The following is a 19,953-nucleotide window of genomic DNA, read 5'->3' as shown; positions in this document are numbered from 1 at the left end:
AGCCTAGCCAACATGGTGAAACCTTGTCTCTACTAAAGTACAAAAAATACAAAAATTAGCTGGGCGTGGTGGCACATGCCTGTAATCCCAGCTACTCGGGAGGCTGAGGCATGAGAATTGCTTGAGCCTGGGAGGCAGAAGTTGCAGCGAGCCGAGATTGCGCCACTGCACTCAAGCCTTGGTGACAGAGCGACTCGGGTTCAAAAAAAAAAAAAAAAAAAAGAGAAATGAGTATACCTATATCCATCAGCATGAATGAGCCTCAAAACCATACTGTTTAACAAAAGGAGTAACAAGATAGACTGTATCATTTGATTCATATAAAATTCAAAAACTAGCAAAACCAAGTAATATATTATTTAGGGATGCATATATTGTTTTTTTGTTTGTTTGTTTTTGAGACGGAGTCTCGCTCTGTCGCCCGGGCTGGAGTGCAGTGGCCGGATCTCAGCTCACTGCAAGCTCCGCCTCCCAGGTTTACGCCATTCTCCTGCCTCAGCCTCCCGTGTAGCTGGGACTACAGGCGCCCACCACCTCACCCAGCTAGTTTTTTGTATTTTTTAGTAGAGACGGGGTTTCACCATGTTAGCCAGGATGGTCTCGATCTCCCGACCTCGTGATCCGCCCGTCTCCGCCTCCCAAAGTGTTGGGATTACAGGCTTGAGCCACCGTGCCCGGCCGGGATGCACACATTGTTAGTGAAAACTATTATGTTTATAACATTATGATCAGGATAAGCAAACTCTCTGTGCAGTAAAATGTGTTCAGAGAGGGGCAGATAAGGCCGTGAAAATGTTCTATTTTTTGGACTCAGTGGAGGAGTGGGTACAACCGTATTATTTTCCTTAAATTATTTATGTGTATAACTGTATCTACCACTATCTGTGCCTCTGCCTCTACTTCTATCAATTGTTACGTCTTCAACCCAATTTTATCAAATAGTCCTTTCTTACTTGCTAATTTATAGAAGCATTTTTTAAAACTACCTTTTATATATATTATCCAATACTTTTATTTCAATGGACAGGTGTGAGTTGGGTAGACACTCTTGGAATGCTGCCTGCAGATTAAACCACTTAATCTTCACAGCAAAATCACTTGGAGAGTCCTGCTTTTATTCAGATCTTAAGGAAATCGAGGCACAGAATTTGTACAAGGTAAGAGAGAAGTTACTGGTTCAAGATATACTAATTTTATTGTGCATATTGTTTCTCTTAAGCAGTTCACTATATTGCTGGTAAAAATAGCTGCACAAACAAAATAACCACATAGAACTTTAATAATTCCTCTTTGCCCAGTAAATTAAATTCCACTCATGTATTCAAAAGAAATCAATTGTAACATTTTTAATTCACATTTTATCTTTCCAATATTGCTTTCAAGTAATTTTAATAATTCTGTTCCTCTGTAAACACACCCCTTGCTCTGTTCATGATGTTTGCTCCTCCCAGGAAACCTTCTCCTCCCTATTGTCAGTTGCTAAAACCAAATTATAAGTCCACCCTCTCAAATACCACTTTCTCATAAATATCACAGGCAAATATTGTTCTGTTTTTCCAGATTGCCCTTTCTCTGTGAAGTATTTTTTGAACTTGCCATTTGGATAGTTTCTTTTCTTTCTCTGAGCTCACATGAAACTGATTGATCTCTGTTGGATATAATATGATACAGGGGATTGCACACAGTATTTCTTCTGTGTTCATCGCCAAATGGAAGAGTTGATAATCGTGAAACATTTCTGCTGAGATACCAGACGTACTATTTCAAAACAGAAGCATTCTTAAAGAAAGTGTAATCTGAGGGCTTCAGCCCTGCAAAAAGATGGAAGTGGTTCTACTTTGGTATTAAGAAGCAAACCTCATGCTAAAAATAATCAGAGACTGATACCAAAGTTCATACAGAATAAGCCACCATTACTGGCCTAAGTGTTACAGTTCCAAATGTCCTTTATCACATGATGCCTTCGTGTAATGCTAATATATAGTGTTCAAAAAAATTTCATCATGCTTTAATAGAGAGTATTTTAGAGATACAAATAAAGTCTGTAATAAAAAAGAGTGTACATGTTTGCTCTTCATAGTGTGGTCCTATGGACCAAGGAATAATAGCATCATCTGTAGGCAGGTAAGAAATGCCCCGCCTCAGATTTCCTGTGCTATACTCTACTTTTTAACCAGAACCCCAGGTAATTTGTATGTATAAGTTTGAGAAGCTCTGGGATCAGCTCAAATACTCTGTTTTTTAAAATTATTTCTACTTAATGAGCTCTCAATTTTCTGTTCAATAATCTATATGAAAAGTACTACTTCTGAGGTGGGTGGATCATGAGGTCAGGCAATGGAGACTATCCTGGTTCACGTGGTGAAACCCTACCTCTACTAAAACCACAAAATTTAGCCAGGTGTGGTGGCACACGCCTGTAATCCCAGCTACTCGGGAGACTGAGGCAGCAGAATGGCGTGAACCCGGGAGGAGGAGCTTGCAGTGAGCTGAGATCGTGCCACTGCACTCCAGCCTGGGTGACAGAGCAAGGCTCCGTCAAAAAAAAAAAAAAAAAAGAAAAAAGAAAAAAACAAAACAAAACAAAATTATTACTTCCACACAGTTACAGGTACAGAAGTCATTAAAGAGCCGAAGACATGCCTATAACTTGTTTCTGCCAGATGCACTTCATAGTTAATCCTGACTGGAAGAGAATATCACTACTTCAAAAACCACTGTGTATTCACAACAAAATGACATCAAAAATAGACCTAGATAAGAATGGGTTTGTTTCTGGTTTTGTTAATAGCTATATGACCTTGGTTAAGTCATGAGAAAATTTACCTGATAATATTTGCTTGAATTTTAATTTTTTTTACTTCCTCTATTGATCATATAGTTAACACTTAGCATTGTGTTGTTCAAAAAATACCGCAACTTATTATTTTATGTTCTCTAGCGTGGGATAGATTTAGTTATGATTATTATTATTTTTTTTGAGACAGTCTCGCTCTGTCACTCAGGCTGGAGCGCAGTGGCGCGATCTCCGCTCACTGCAAAGCTCTGCCTCCTGGGTTGACGCCATTCTCCTGCCTCAGCCTCCCAAGTAGCTAGGACTACAGGCGCCTGCCACCGTGCCCAGCTAATTTTATTTTTTTTATTTTTTTATTTTATTTTATTTTTTTTGAGACAGAGTCTTGCTCTGCGGCCCAGGCTGGAGTGCAGTGGCGTGATCTCCGCTCACTGCAAAGCTCCGCCTCCAGGGTTCAGGCCATTCTCCTGCCTCAGCCTCCCGAGTAGCTGGGACTACAGGCGCCCGCCACCTCACCCGGCTAGTTTTTTGTATTTTTTAGTAGAGACGGGGTTTCACCGTGTTAGCCAGGATGGTCTGGATCTCCCGACCTGGTGATCCGCCCGTCTCGGCCTCCCAAAGTGCTGGGATTACAGGCGTGAGCCACCGCGCCCGGCCCTAGTTATGACATATTACAGAACAGCTGAGTGATCTGAAATGTAAGCTAGGAGGCTCCTCTAAGGCTTAGTTAATAAGTCATCCCTCTTCACCTCAGTGATTTAACATCAGTCAAAGCCAGTGCAATGAAAATAATCACTTAGGCACTCAAGGACAAACTATTTTATTTCAATTCTACTATTTAAATATGTTAATATATAACTTTTCAAGAGAATGAAAGATGCTTTATAATGTTCATTAGGTATCCATATTCCATTATACAATATTGTTAACAAAATAGCAGGCAGTCAGGATGAGTATCAATTATTTAGAAACCAAAATGGAAATGTATCATCAGAAAAATATTCATAGTGATCACGTATTAAACTATATCTTAGACATATATTTCATTTCTCTTTAGTATAATTTTCGTCAGTACTATCAAAACTGTACTAGATGGTCATTTCAAAGTATTTAAAATTTTGAACATTAAACTGGATTGGAAAATGTTTATCTGCGAATTTTTTTATGGTTTTATTATGCAGTGTTTTATCTGAGCTTTAGAATTAGGTACTTGTAAAATGTAGATCAAAGTGGGCAGTCATTACTCAAGATGACTTTCAATGTCTTGCAAAGGTTTTAATCTAATGAAACTTACAAAGAATTTATTTTTAGTATGAGTGGATAGACAAATGATAAGCAATAGCCTTATTGAAAAAAATGGTTATTTTTAGTACTTTTTCTTATATTTGAAAAATATTAATGGGATATTTTTCAACACTTTACAAAGTAGCTGAATATATTTTATTTTGATCAAATTTGGTGAAACTTTAATTTTAGAAAGAATACACATAATCAGTAAACATATTTAAAACTATAATCGTGGTAGAATGGTACCCAAATCTTACAGGCATATATGTTTGACAGAATGCATTTATTTATTTATTATTTAAAAAAATTTTTTTTTTGAGACGGAGTCTCACACTGTTGCCTGAGCTGGAGTGCAGTGATATGATCTCAGCTCACTGTAACCTCTGCCTCCTGGGTTCAAGGGATTCTCCTGCCTCAGCCTCCCAAGTAGCTGGGATTACAGGCACCCGCCACTATGCCCAGTTAATGTTTTTTGTATTTTTAGTAGAGATGGGGTTTCACCATGTTGGCCAGGCTGGTCTCAAACTCCTGACTTCGTGATTCGCCCAGCTTGGTCTTCTGAAGTGCTGGGATTACAGGCGTGAGCCACCGCGCCCAGCGTGTTTGACAGAATGTATATCAATAGGAAAAAAATCAATAAGACTATATAAAATTATATAAAATAGTATCTACAATATGAATAAATCCATAGTTTTCATAGTTCTGGAAAGAAAAATAAAGTAGTATTTTTTTAATGTCTCCTTAAGTTCCACACCTACCTGAGACTTTTGAAGTGAAGTTGATTTATGGTGAAAATAAATATGAGGAAGCCAAGAACTTTCACACAGTCTACAATCCTGCATTACTAAATAAATCAGCTTCCCTTATTCTTCAGTGACTAACAAAGCATCATTTTCATTTTGCTGTGTGCAAAGAATATACTATTCTTTTTCCAAGGTCATTCTTAGTACCCTGATGTGGATACATTTGTTAGAGTTACCAAATTACCAAGTTACCAAGCAAGAAAACCAAAACACAATATAAACAACAGTTCTATTTATTTTAGACTAGAGAAAATCAACAAAAAATTCTAGATCTAGCAATTTAATATTGTAAGATATTATCCTATGATTTCTAAATTAATCATATTTAAGTCAGATACTTTCTGTTCCAATAAGCCTACCTCCTAAGGTATTACATTGGGAAATGCTTTATAAACTGGACAATGCTATCAGTGGCTGGGAACCTTATTATTATCATTCAGTAAGGAGTCTGTGGGAAAAGGGCTAGTTGTCAATAGACATGTTAAAAAGTTTGAGAACTGAATTCTGGAATCCTGAAATATTTGGAATGTGGAATGATGAGAAGATGATCAGCAAAATAAACCCAAAAACTGAAAATCAGCTTACTTTTTTTTTTTTTTTTTTTTTTTGAGACAGAGTCTGGCTCTGTCGCCCGGGCTGGAGTGCAGTGGCCGGATCTCAGCTCACTGCAAGCTCCGCCCCCCGGGTTTATGCCATTCTCCTGCCTCAGCCTCCCGAGTAGCTGGGACTACAGGCGCCCGCCGCCTCGCCCGGCTAGTTTTTTGTATTTTTTAGTAGAGGCGGGGTTTCACCGTGTTAGCCAGGATGGTCTCGATCTCCTGACCTCGTGATCCGCCCGTCTCGGCCTCCCAAAGTGCTGGGATTACAGGCTTGAGCCACCGCGCCCGGCCAATCAGCTTACTTTTTAAGAATGTCTGATATCTGGTTCTAGTTGTGATCAAGTCCATTTTCCCTCAATTATCACTGTGAACTACCTTGTCAAAATGAATTTGATCATGGATTATGTATTATTTAATTTTTATAAGCAGAGTTATTGTGATTTAAATCATAAGATCACGTAAGAATTTTAAGCAATGCAACCACAAAATTTCAAAATTATATGTAGAGTAATTTTGCTACAAGCTGTTTTCAGTAGCACTCTGCTTTGTTTTTCAACATTTGAAACTATCCCGATTTAGAGACATAAGAAGTATAGTCAGATATTTCAAGAGGTATAGATTTTAATATTAGATTTGTTCTGCGTGGCCAAAATAAGAGAATTATTTTTTCCAGTTGTGTTTAGAACGTTCATGAGTTAGCTACTGTGAAAGAATGGCAGGTGTCAGACAAGGGGTGAGGCGACTTTAAGTTCAAAGCCATTCCAATCCTGCAGCCCCAGGTTACTAGTGAAATATCTATATCTATGTAAACGAGCCAAATACATAATAAAAAAATGTAGAAAAATTTTCCTAGTGGGATTTCTAAGCCATTCTACTGAAATCAGTTTCTTAAGAGTGAAAATTATGTAGTATAGATGACTTCTTTCTATAAGAAACATTAGTTAACATTTAATTATAGTGTACAGGTAGAATTACAAATAGAAATTATTTAGAAAGCAATATGACTTAAATAACTTGATAACCTTGGTAGTGAAAACAAAATGACACCAAAAAGGTACAGAAATATTTTGGTGGGAAAACTTTGCATATTGAAATATAGAGACCCCTCTGTTATCTGAAATAAGCATGCACAAAAACAGATGCAGGAAATAACTTCAAGTAATAATTAGCAAAATATTTACCAATTTTTTCATTTGCATAAATAGGGCAGAATCATGAAATTTCAAAGCAGTACAATATTAGTATTCATACTCATAATTATATATAGTTATATGTAGATATATACACATACATAACTTTAAATCTAGTCAGACTTTTTATCATAACAAACTGTGCTATTTATGTCGTGTTTTCCAAAGAATAAACAAAAGTGTCATGAAGAAATAGTGGTGCATTTCAAGTCCTTAAAACAGATGACACCTTGTTAAACTTTTTAGATCATAATATTTTAAGTCATTAAGACCATCTAAAACTATGCCTTAACTTGCTTCACCAATATATCAAACTAGGCCAATAGGGGCACAATATTAGAGTGCTTTATAAAAATAGCTGGGAAAACTGGCTAGCCATAAGTAGAAAGCTGAAACTGGATCCTTTCCTTACTCCTTATACGAAAATTAATTCAAGATGGATTAGAGACTTAAATGTTAGACCTAATACCATAAAAATCCTAGAGGAAAACCTAGGTAGTACCATTCAGGACATAGGCATGGGCAAAGACTTCATGTCTAAAACACCAAAAGCAACAGCAGCAAAAGCCAAAATTGACAAATGGGATCTAATTAAACTAAAGAGCTTCTGCACAGCAAAAGAAACTACCATCAGAGTGAACAGGCAACCTACAGAATGGGAGAAAATTTTTGCAATCTACTCATCTGACAAAGGGCTAATATCCAGAACCTACAAAGAACTCAAACAAATTTACAAGAAAAAAACAAACAACCCCATCAAAAAGTGGGCAAAGGATATGAACAGACATTTCTCAAAAGAAGACATTCATACAGCCAACAGACACATGAAAAAATGCTCATCATCACTGGCCATCAGAGAAATGCAAATCAAAACCACAATGAGATACCATCTCACACCAGTTAGAATGGCAATCATTAAAAAGCCAGGAAACAACAGGTGCTGGAGAGGTTATGGAGAAATAGGAACACTTTTACACTGTTGGTGGGATTGTAAACTAGTTCAACCATTATGGAAAACAGTATGGCGATTCCTCAAGGATCTAGAACTAGATGTACCATATGACCCAGCCATCCCATTACTGGGTATATACCCAGAGGATTATAAATTATGCTGCTATAAAGACACATGCACACGTATGTTTATTGCAGCACCATCCAGAATAGCAAAGACTTGGAATCAACCCAAATGTCCATCAGTGACAGATTGGATTAAGAAAATGTGGCACATATACCCCATGGAATACTATGCAGCCATAAAAAAGGATGAGTTTGTGTCCTTTGTAGGGACATGGATGCAGCTGGAAACCATCATTCTTAGCAAACTATCACAAGAACAGAAAACCAAACACCGCATGTTCTCACTCATAGGTGGGAACTGAACAATGAGATCACTTGGACTCAGGAAGGGGAACATCACACACCGGGGCCTATCATGGGGAGCGGGGAGGGGGGAGGGATTGCATTGGGAGTTATACCTGATGTAAATGATGAGTTGATGGGTGCAGCACACCAACATGGCACAAGTATACATATGTAACAAACCTGCACGTTATGCACATGTACCCTACAACTTAAAGTATAATAATAATAAATAAATTAAAAAAAAAAAGAAAATACATTAGAAAAATTTGAAATACTAAAGTTTAAAAACGTTTTCTGACATCACCTATTACGGAATTAATAATACATTTAAAATTTTTGAATCTACATATATTTGGAAAATAATACATATATGTGGAAGCTATATTACAGATAATTATTATGTGAAAAAAAAAAAATAGAAGGCCGGGGGCGGTGGCTCACGCCTGTAATCCCAGCCCTTTGGGAGGCTGAGGTGGGTGGATCACGAGGTCAGGAGATGGAAACCATTCTGGCTAGCACGGTGAAACCTCGTCTCTACTAAAAATACAAAAAAATTAGCCGGGTGTGGTGGCGGGCACCTGTAGTCCCAGCTACTCGGGAGGCTGAGGCATGAGAATGGCCTGAACCCGGGAGGCAGAGCTTGAAGTGAGCCGAGATTGTGCCACTGCACTCCAGCCTGGATGACAGAGCGAGACTCCATCTCAAAAAAAAAAAAAAAAAAATAGAAATGTGACCAAAACTTCGCTCCTTCCCGTCTCTCTTTACTTCAGCATGCTATCTGCAGTGGTTTTCTAACCACTTACTAAAAATTGAAAGGCAACAGCCATAAACTCGTAGAAACATAATAGGCAACCCACTAAGAGCAGATGTGGATTTTCAGAAAATGCTTGCCTGGAGTTGCTGAAAAATCATCTATGTCTTAAATGGCCTAAATTCTGATAGGTAGCTGCTTGTTCCATGCCTGTCCATTTCTGCAGTAATAGAAACCAAGGTTTTGAAGTAAAACTTAATTTTTGTCAACTTGTCAAGTATAGTTTTCAGAAAAAAACTATTAGTAGTTGAATATCCTTCACTGCCTCTACTTCCTTTGTGAACGAACGAAAAAGAGTGACCTAGTAATATATAACAAGTTCTTGAGCTTGTAAATAACTTCATGAAGTAAAAAACTTCCTGTAAATATACCAGTTCCACACACACACGCACACACACACACACCCAAAATACTATACTTTTAATAACTTTATGTTCTAAAATACTACTGATATTTAGATGGCAATGCAATTATAGTACAAATAAATACTCCAGATAGGATAAAAATGCAAGTTTATGAAAAATTACCCTGATGGTTAAGTGTCATAATTCCTAAATACAGTGGAAGACATTTTAGATTTTAGTAAAAATCATTATTTCTAGTAAAAACCCTTTCTTTTCCATTTTCTCTTTTTAACCTGATATAATTAAATTATAATTTGTTCGCTATTTGACTATGATAAAAATGACATAAAGTAAAAACTTTCTTATATAATGACACTATATTTTTTTAATGACACAATTTGATGATTTAGTAGTACTCACCCATCCTGGCTTCACGTTATTTATCAAGGTACAATTCGTATCTATTATGCCCTAAGAGTTACTCCACTTTCAAACCTTTGTAATTCTCCCAAAAAAATATGGAGTCAGCCCAAATGCCCATCAATCAATGAGTGGATAAAGAAACTGTGGTGTATACATATACCATGGAATACTATTCAGTCATAAAAGGGAACAAAATAATGGTACTCACAGTAAACTAGATGAAATTGGAGACCATCGTTCTAAGTGAAGTAACTCAGGAACAGAAAACCAAAGACTGTATTTTCTCATTCATAGTGGGAGCTAAGCTATGAGGATGCAAAGGCATAAGAATGACATAATGGACTTTAGGGGGTTGGGGGAAAGGGTGGAAGGAGGGTGAGAGATAAAAAGACTACAAATTGGCTACAAGGTATACTGCTCAGATGATGGGTGCACCAAAATCTCACAAATCACCACTGAAGAACTTACTCATGTAACCAAACATTGCCTGTTCCCCCAAAACCTAAGGAAATTAAATAATAATAAAACAAAAGCTTTATAATTCTGAGAACTGGTGGTCATTCACTAGTGTTTTTTTCACAGAAAACTATAAATTGTCATCAAAAGCTACTAGTCAAAAATAAACAAAACCACTAACAATGCATGTCCTAAATAAATAAATGAAAAGAGTCATTTTCATTTCCAAGTCCTCTTGCTCATTTCTAAATACATTGTCTTTATTTCCTTACATCCATAAAATATCTTTAATTATATATATATATATATATATATATATTTTTTTTTTTTTCTTTTTTCTTTTTTGAGACAGAGTCTCGCTTGACGCCCAGGCTGGAGTGCAGTGGCGTGATCTCTGCTCACTGCAAGCTCCGCCTCCCGGGTTCACGCTGTTCTCCTGCCTCAGCCTCCCAAGTAGGTGGGACTACAGAAGCCCACCACCACGCCATGCTAATTTCTTGTATTTTTAGTAGAGACGGGGTTTCACCGTGTTAGCCAGGATAGTCTCAATCTCCTGAACTCGTGATCCGCCTGCCTTGGCCTCCCAAAGTGCTGGGATTACGGGTGTGAGCCATCGTGCCCGGCCAATTATATTTCACTTAACCAAGGGAAGAAAAAAAGGAGAAACCAATCTGATAAACTATATTAACACTCATAACAAGAACACATATCCTTATCTCATTTTGTAAGAATAGAATATATTGAATTCGCACTAGGAGTTTTGTGGCCTTTTGTTCAGTGGCTGCTCAGGTGCCCTAATTCTCATCTATTTTACACGTTAAATAAAATGTATTACTGTGTCTAACAAGAAAACATTTCATTATGTTAACTGCCTTTTTAATTTTGCACCTCTTTTGGCTACCATTTGTTAAACCAATATATTTGGCTTGTAAAACCGGATCTTAGAAGGAATGAGGAATTGATTTTGGAAGGATTTGTCGTGCTTTTAATTCACAATGAGAGAATTATAAAGTCAATGAATTCTTCTCCCACCAAAAGGTATATCTAATAGGTGCAAAGCAGCTCTGTGTGATTTTGAGGAAAGCTACCAGACCAACCTCCACGTGGGGCTGCATCTTTTCCAGAAGGTGACCCCTGCCTTTGGTATAATCAAGACTAAATGAATAGTTGAAACCAGCTACTCTAGGTACGTTAACACTTACATTATTTCTCAGTTGGTCACTTTGTTGTTTTGTCCATATGAACAAATGCATGCATGTAACAATGGAGTGTGGAGAACCTATATTCCTCATCTTGTGTGTGATAATCAGGAAAGGAAATCCATTTGTAATTTTTTGTTGTTGTTATTTGAAAATTCTATCATTTGTGGTAGCGATGAGTCCAGGAATACCAGAAATAGCTTCAAATCCATACAATCGAAATAAATGTTTAGTGAGATTTTTTTTTGGAAGAGAAATTCATAAGCATTAAATCCGAGTAGTTTTCACATTCAATAACCACATACCAATTTCTATGCAATTTGACTATGATAAAAGTATAATAAAGTAAAAACTTTCTTATATAATGACATGATAATTTTTTTTTTTTTTTTTTTTTTTTTTTGAGACGGAGTCTCGCTCTGTCACCCGGGCTGGAGAGCAGTGGTGCCATCTCAGTTCACTGCAAGCTCCGCCTCCCGGTTTCATGCCATTCTCCGGCCTCAGCCTCAGGAGTAGCTGGGACTACAGGTGCCCGCCACCACGCCCTGCCTATTTTTTGTATTTTTAGTAGAGACAGGGTTTCATCGTGTTAGCCAGGATGGTCTGGATCTCCTGACCTCGTGATCCACCCGCCTCGGCCTCCCAAAGTGCCAGGATTACAGGCGTGAGCCACCGCGCCCGGCCGAACTGATTCATTTATTCATCCCATGAAATTAATTGAGCATATCCTAAATATAACACATTTTTGCTTTTGTTTGTTTTTTGAGATGGAGTCTCGCTCTGTCGCCCAGGCTGGAGTGCAGTGCTACAATCTGGGCTCACTGCAACCTCTACCTCCTGGGTTCCCGCCATTCTCCTGCCTCAGCCTCCCTCTGGAGTAGCTGGGACTACCAGCGCCCGCCACCACGCCCAGGTAATTTTTTGTATTTTTAGTAGAGATGGGGTTTTACCGTGTTAGTCAGGATGGTCTCAATCTCCTGACCTCATGATCTGCCCACCTTGGCCTCCCAAAGTGCTGGGAGTACAGGTGTGAGCCACCACGCCTGGCCATAACACATATTTTGAAGGATAAACATCCATATGGAAAGAGAAGGCGTAACTGTGGTTCTCAGAAAGTGATTATTATGGCCAGGTGCGGTGGCTCATGCCTGTAATCCCAGCACTTTGGGAGGACAAGGTGGGTAGATCACAAGGTTAGGAGATCGAGACCATCCTGGCTAACACGTGAAAGCCTGTCTCTACTAAAAATACAAAAAATTAGTCTGGCGTGGTGGCAGGTGCCTGTAGTCCCAGTTATCCCAGCTATTCCGGAGGCTGAGGCAGGAGAATGGTGTGAATCCGGGAGCGGAGCTTGCAGTGAGCCTACATCTGGCCACCGCACTCCAGCCTGGGTGACAGAGCAAGACTCTGTCTCAAAAAAAAAAAAAAAAAAAAAAAAAAAAAGATTATTATATACTTTATTTCAAAGATGAAATTTATGACTGTACAGCAAAATAAAATTGGGATTAAAAAATAACCTGAAAATCAGGAAACAGGAGAAACAATCTAAACATTTAGTTTTGTGGTCTTGCCTAATTATTTTTCTTATCGTCAATAAGGAATACTGTAAAATGACCTTATTCCTGAGTACCTGGAGACTTCTAAGAAGTTTTTAAAACAATTTTATGCTGAAGAATCATACCAAGAAATACTTCCCAGATATATTTGTGTTGCCATCCTAGTTACTGTAAACCAGAGAAAAATATTCTAATTACCCTTTTTAACGAATATGTACAAAAATGCTTCATTATAAATCTAGAATATAGGAATATGTTCAATAATTGATTTTTGCAAAAAGTTATTTTTTTTTCCCCAAAGCAGGGAAAGAGCTGTAGCTTCATGATCTGAGATATCAGGTAAGGAAGTCCTCCCCTATTCTTTCTTAGGGATAAGCTTTTTACATTCCTCTCTCCAGTCCCTCAGACACAGCGTCAAATAACTCCCCTATGTCTGTGCTCTTTTGGCTCCACCCTCAGGGGCAAGTGTTATTTCACATCTTACTCTAAAATCATTTTTGAGGAATAGACATAGCTTCCACCAAAGAGGAGCCCTCCAAAGAGAGCTTTAATAACACCAAAAGGTTTCCATGTGTGCACCCTTAAGCAAACATACATAAATGAAATGAATCTACAGATTGATAATGAAGCCAGTTTTTATAACTGACACATGAATATCAGTCGTATTAGGCCGTGTACTGTAACAAATCTCTCTTCATTTTTACCACATACATGAATAGCTGTCCCATATATTCAGAAAATACTATTTTTTTTCTTGATTAATAAACTTCATTTTTTGGAGTAGTTTTAAGCTCACAGCAAAATTGAGTGGAAGGTAGAAGAGTTCCCATAGACTCCCTACTCCCATACACACACAGCTCACCCCACTGTCAACATCCTGCACCAGAATGATGTATTTGTTATAATCGATGACCCTACACTGACACATCACTATCACCCAGAGTCCATAGTTTACATTAGGGTTCGATAAAATGAATTTTTACAACTTAAATCCCCCAATAAACTTAACATTACTTCTCTGGAGCATACGTTTTTCTGCATCAGTAAAATGGGATAAGAATATTTATTTGGAGCTGGGAGTGGTTTTGCATGCCTGTCGTCTCAGATTCTTGGGAGGCTGAGGAGGGAGGATTACCTAAGCCCAGGAGCTGGATGCTGCAGTGAACCATCATTACACTAAAGCCTGGGCAGCAGAGTGAGACCCTGTCTCAAGCAAAACGAAACAAAATAAAACAAAGACAACCAAAAGGTAACATTTATTTAGAAGGTTTTGTGAGTACTGTTTGGGATACATTATGAAAAGTGCTAGCACATTATGAGTATTCACTTACGGTTAGTTAACTTTATCATTAAGATCGTTATAACCAGTAGGAGCTGGCACTGCTACCCCGATCCTGTCTTTGAAGGAGCGAACCCATATGGGAGTAACAATGACTGCCCCCCCGCCCCGCCGCCGCCTTGAATCTGTCATTTGAGTCTACCTAGTTATAAAATGAACAGTGTTTTAAATTTTGAACTTATTCCCTGTCACGGTGGGTAGAAAATCGTCACTACACCCTTATTTATAAAACAATCAGAACAGAGGAAAAGACACGATTTTGAATTCCAGCCACACATTAATTGTGTGCCTTTAGGCAAATCACTTAAGCCTGTTAAAATTCATTTTATTCCACTGAATAAGAATACATGAAAGCACTTTATATACTTGAATGAACTATGCTCATTTACAGGGTTCTGTGCATGACACTGCATTCGTAAAATTGAGAAACCAACAAAATGAGGACAGAATGAAAAAAGAAAAAAACTTTCAGAATGTTCTTCCTTTCCTCAATGCCATACAGTTTGTGCAGTCAGCTGACTGGCTGAAAATAGTCAGTTTTGATGACTAATGCTTCCTGCTTATGTTTAGTTGGTTTAGGAAGCTCATTAGGGATGCTGTCTTGGAGATGAGTCTGGTGGATAGAATATCTGATGACTCTAAGGCAAATGTACTTCTTTCAGCTGGTGAATTAATTTCTCAATAGACTCAATTTGCTTTTTACTAACTGTCTTGCAATATCCCATATTTGCAATAGCCTTTCACACACTTGCAATAAGATCTGGCTCACACATACAACCTGTTAGCGGTGAAACAGAAACATTCACATTCAAAATTCTCCAAACATGAGAGCAGTTGAATGTGCTTTAAGACAGTAAACATAATGATACATTTGTATTTTCCCCTTCCTCTTACAATCATTTACACAGATAGATGAGAAGTAAATATGTGTTTAGAAAGTATTAGTCATCACAGATATACCTCCAGTCATCCATTCAAATGTAAACATGGTAAAATATGCACTTGTACAATTTTATACTATCAATGACTATAGGTAGGTGAAAATTAGTGTTGCCAGAAAAAAATCCAAACCAGAAAACTGAAAGTACAGAAAAATTATACTTTTTGTCATTGATAAACCATTTTAAAATAATATATCATGTATAGAATAAAAAATTCCACGAATATATACATGTGAATTATACATATATGTCAATTTAATTTTGTTAAAAGGTAATTGGCATCTGCAGTTTCATGGAGCCTAAGTGAAACCCATAAAGAAATGTGTATGAACTAGGAAAGCAACAAAAGCTCCTAACATTTTAAAATTAGAAATCAGATTCAAAACCCATCATGATCTATTTTAAATTTATCTCTATAACATTTCAATTGAGACATAAAACACACTTTCTATAACATGCCTCACTATTTTATTTACAGCATAACTTCCCTTTCCCCAATCCCCAAACTATGTTCCCATCTACACCCCACCCCACCCAACTCTCACCTCTTCTATTAGCATTATTACAAATATGTTTTACCAAGCTTTTCCACTCTGTCTCCTTTAAATGTAGAAAAATCTTCTATACAAACCCAAATACCACAAATCTTCAGATTTATATTTTCTAAAGCAGTTAAACCTTTATAGACAATTCTACCTAAAAAGCCAAATACGCTTTACAATATGTCACGTTATGTTACGTTGACCAGACACAGAAGTCATTTCTGTCGGATTTCTTGTCAGTGTTTGCTTTAAGTTGGACCTTTCTGATTTCGGCTCCTGTTGTGCCAGTAATTTGAAAGGTCACCTCTCTGTTGCCATTTGGTTTATGCAGTGCAGTCTGGCAATTTATAGAAGTCTTGTCAGGGCACGGTGGCTCACGCCTATAATCCCAGCACTTTGGGAGGCCAAGGCGGGCAGATCACGAGGTCAGGAGATCGAGACCATCCTGGCTAACACAGCAAACCCCATCTCTACTAAAAATACAAAAAATTAGCCAGGCGAGGTGGCAGGCGCCTGTAGTCCCAGCTACGTGGGAGGCTGAGTCAGGAGAATGGCACGTGCCTGGGAGGCAGAGCTTGCAGTGAGCCGAGAGCGCACCACTACACTCCAGCCTGGCAGACAGCGAGACTCCGTCTCAAATAAATAAATAAATAAATAAATAAACAAAGATATGGAACCATGACCATTGTTACACAATTTTATCCATTGCATAACAGCAACGGATGCTGTTGCTGCGCTAAACAGAAGGTGAGGTCATAGCAAGAAAACGACCTACAAGGCCTCATTTACAGGGAAGTTTTGAGAAGCTGAAGAAACTCTTAGGAAAAGCATGTATGATTGCTGGAATTAAACCATCTACAGAAAGTATGTTCTAAGGTGTTAGGATAAGCACCTAATTAAGCACCAGCAGGCTGAAGCAAGCTGAGAGATAATTGGAGCTACATGTTCACACCTTGCTGCCACTGAGAAGCAGCTGAAAGCAGTATCTCTTCAGAAGTTTCAAGCATCCAGGTATCTGAGAGGCCAAGAAGTCTGTGGCTGCTAAAAGCAAAACAGCCAGCAGATTTAAAAAAAAAAAAAAAAAAAAAAAAAAAAAGAAAAAAAAAGCGCTGCCTTTTAAAATCCAGAAAACGTCACTGTGAGCTGCAAGGTAAATTGTCACTGCAAAGACAAAAGGCACCCTAATTTCCTAAGCTTCCTGTTCTCCACATACAATTTCTTTAAGATTTCTGGGCAAAACTAATTGCTGCTTGACCTGCATCTGTGAAACTATTTTAATTGCTGTATTTCTGTATACCATGTGATACGTGGAACATTGCTATCACTGGATGAATGTTCACAGTCAGTAGATGTGTCATTTGTTGCAAGTTGCTTCTAGCAAAGGCTGAAGTTTCTTCTCTGACCTTGATGATAATTGAATGAGGTAATTGGATGAAAATATCCCTACTTTCATTCCAACCCTAATTTTTTCTTTGAAAACTTTGTAAGAAAATAAATTTGACACTTTACTCACCTTTCAGCAATTTTTTCAGAAAAGACACACTTTTCACTTGGCCGTTATCCCATTTGAAAGAAGCCATGAATATCTTGTGAAGGAGAGAAAAGGAGGTCAGGCACTAAGATGATGTGATGACATTTGGAAGTCTGAAGGATAATAGAATTGTCCTGACAGTTTAGCTAAGAAGCGACCCACCACTCTGAGTACTCCCAATGCCAATGGAATGGCAGTTTTTCCAGAATCATTATGGATGATAAGAACTGGGAAGAGAAACAGAAACCAAGAAGATTGAAAAGCTGCATGTGGAAACAACTATGTGGGTCAACCTTCCACATACTTCTCTGTCGCTTCCATTGCCTAGAGCCTTTGCACAAAGGATAAAGTCATAAACATTCTTGAGAACAGCACAATTGGTCCAGAAAAGGCTTGGTGAGACATACCTGAATGATAGTGTGTCGGGAATTGGTGGGTTCTTGGTCTCACTGATTTCAAGAATGAAGCCACAGATCCTCACAGTGAGCGTTAAGAGTTCTTAAAGATAGTATGTCCAGATTTTCTTCCTTCAACATTCAGACGTGTCTGGAGCTTCTTCCTTCTTATGGGTTCGTGGTCTCACTGTCAGGAGTGAAACTGCAGACCTTCGTGGTCACTGTTACGGCTCTTAAAGGCATCACGTCTGCAGTTGTTCTTTCTTCCCTGTGGGTTCATAGTCTATCCGGCTTCAGGAGCGAAGCTGCAGACCTTTGCAGCGAGTGTTACAGGTCATAACTACAGCATGGACCCAAACAGAGAGCAGCAGCAAGATTTACTGTTTTTTTTAAAAAAAAAAAAAAAAAAAAAAAAAAAAAAAAAAGCAAAAGAACAAAGCTTCCACAAAGCAGAACCCAACCCTAACGGGTTGTCACTGCTGATTTGAGTAGCCTGCTTTTATTCCCTTATCTGGCCCCACCCACATCCTGCTGATTGGTTCATTTTACAGAGAGTTGATTGGTCCACTTTACAGAGAGCTGATTGGTCCATTTTGACAGAGTGCTGATTGGTGCATTTACAATCCTTGAGCTAGACACAGAGTCACAGAGTGCTAGTCCTCCAAGTCTCCACTAGGTTAGCTAGATACAGAGTACCAATTGGTGGATTCACAAACCCTGAGCTAGACACAGAGTACTGATTGGTGTATTTACAAACCCTGAGCTAGACAGAGTGCTGATTGGTGCGTTTACAATCCTTGAGCTAGACACAGAGTCACAGAGTGCTAGTCCTCCAAGTCTCCACTAGGTTAGCTAGATACAGAGTGCTGATTGGTGCACATACCATCCTCTGGCTAGACATAAAAGTTCTCCAAGTCCCCACCCAGTTCAGGAGCCCAGCTGGCTTGCCCAGTGGATCCTGCACTAGGGCTGCAGGCAGAGCTGCCCGCCAGTCCGGCGCCCCGCCTGTGCTCCTCGGCCCTTGGGCTGTCCACGGGACAGGGTGCCACGAAGCAGGGGGTGGCTCAGGCCGCCAGGGAGCCCATCACAGTGGGGAGCTCCCGGCTGCAGGTTCGGAGGCCTGCCCCGCTGGGAGGCAGCTGAGGCCTGGGGAGAATTTGAGTGCGGTGCCGGCGGGCCAGCACTGCTGGGGGACCCGGCGCAGCCTCCGCAGCTGCTGGCCCAGGTGCTAAGGCCCTCACTGCCCTGCCGGCCGGCCGCTCCGTGTGCAGGGCCCGCCGAGCCCGCGCCCGCGCCCTCCGGAACTCACACCAGCCCGGGAGCGTATCCCGGGTTCCCACCCGCGCCTCTACCTCCATACCTCCCGGCAAGCAGGGGAAGGAGGCTCCGGCCTCAGCCAGCTCAGAGAGGGGCTCCCAGGGTGCCTGGCGGGCTGAAGGGCTCCTCAAGCGCCGCCACAGTGGAAGCCGGGACCTGAGGACAAGGAGGCGCTGAGAGTGAGGGCTGCTAACACATTGTCACCTCTCAATAGTTAGGCTTGACAGATTAAATTAGCAATTACTGTGTGACTTCTCATCAAAGAGCAGATGTGAGTTACAGCATCATGTATGATGGTGAACAGAGATGCAGACCTGAACCAGAGCTTCCACCCAACCCCCACAAACGTGTCTCCCCACCGTGTGACTCAGCCCATTGTCTCTGGAAAAACTGGTAGAAAAGTGAGTGCGATCATCAAATCAACTACAAGAAAATCGAACAAAGAATTCTGAAGAGTAGAACTGAGGTTACAATAGAAATGTATTCAATAATGTGGAAAACAATTATGTCCAGCTTTTTATAACGAAGTAATACCAGTTTTACTTGGCCATATGTGGTTGAAGGAGAGGGGCTGTGGGCATCTCTATCCTCCCCTTGAATAGCAAGATACCAGTAACTGCTCAATAGAAGAACTAGTGGTCTTTTCAGAAACATCACTGTTGGGATTAAAAAGTATGCTAGTGGATAGGAAATAATATTACCACAATAATTTCAAGATGACTTGAAAAGGCAAATGTTGAAAGCTAAATTTCATATTCATTTGAATATGAATTGATATTTACATAATGTGGAGTGAGGCAGAGCCTGCACAGAGCTGGACACCATAAGGGAAAGGACTATACATTAACTAGATAAAATTTCACATCTCAATTTTCCAAACAAAATTTTATCCTGTTTAGTAAACAACACTTAAACACAATTTTAACATTATAAATATATGTATACATACAAATGTATAAATGTGTTATTTATGCAGAAAGAAAATATTAGTTAAAACAGATCAACAGTAAAACGTGTTTTTGTAAGTAAGTGATTAAGAAGGGAGGGTAATGTGTTTCTTTTTT

The sequence above is a fragment of the Macaca mulatta genome, chromosome 7, assembly GCF_049350105.2.
Source record: "Macaca mulatta isolate MMU2019108-1 chromosome 7, T2T-MMU8v2.0, whole genome shotgun sequence".
Lineage (NCBI taxonomy): Eukaryota > Metazoa > Chordata > Mammalia > Primates > Cercopithecidae > Macaca > Macaca mulatta.
Note: the sequence above shows the minus strand (reverse complement) of the source record.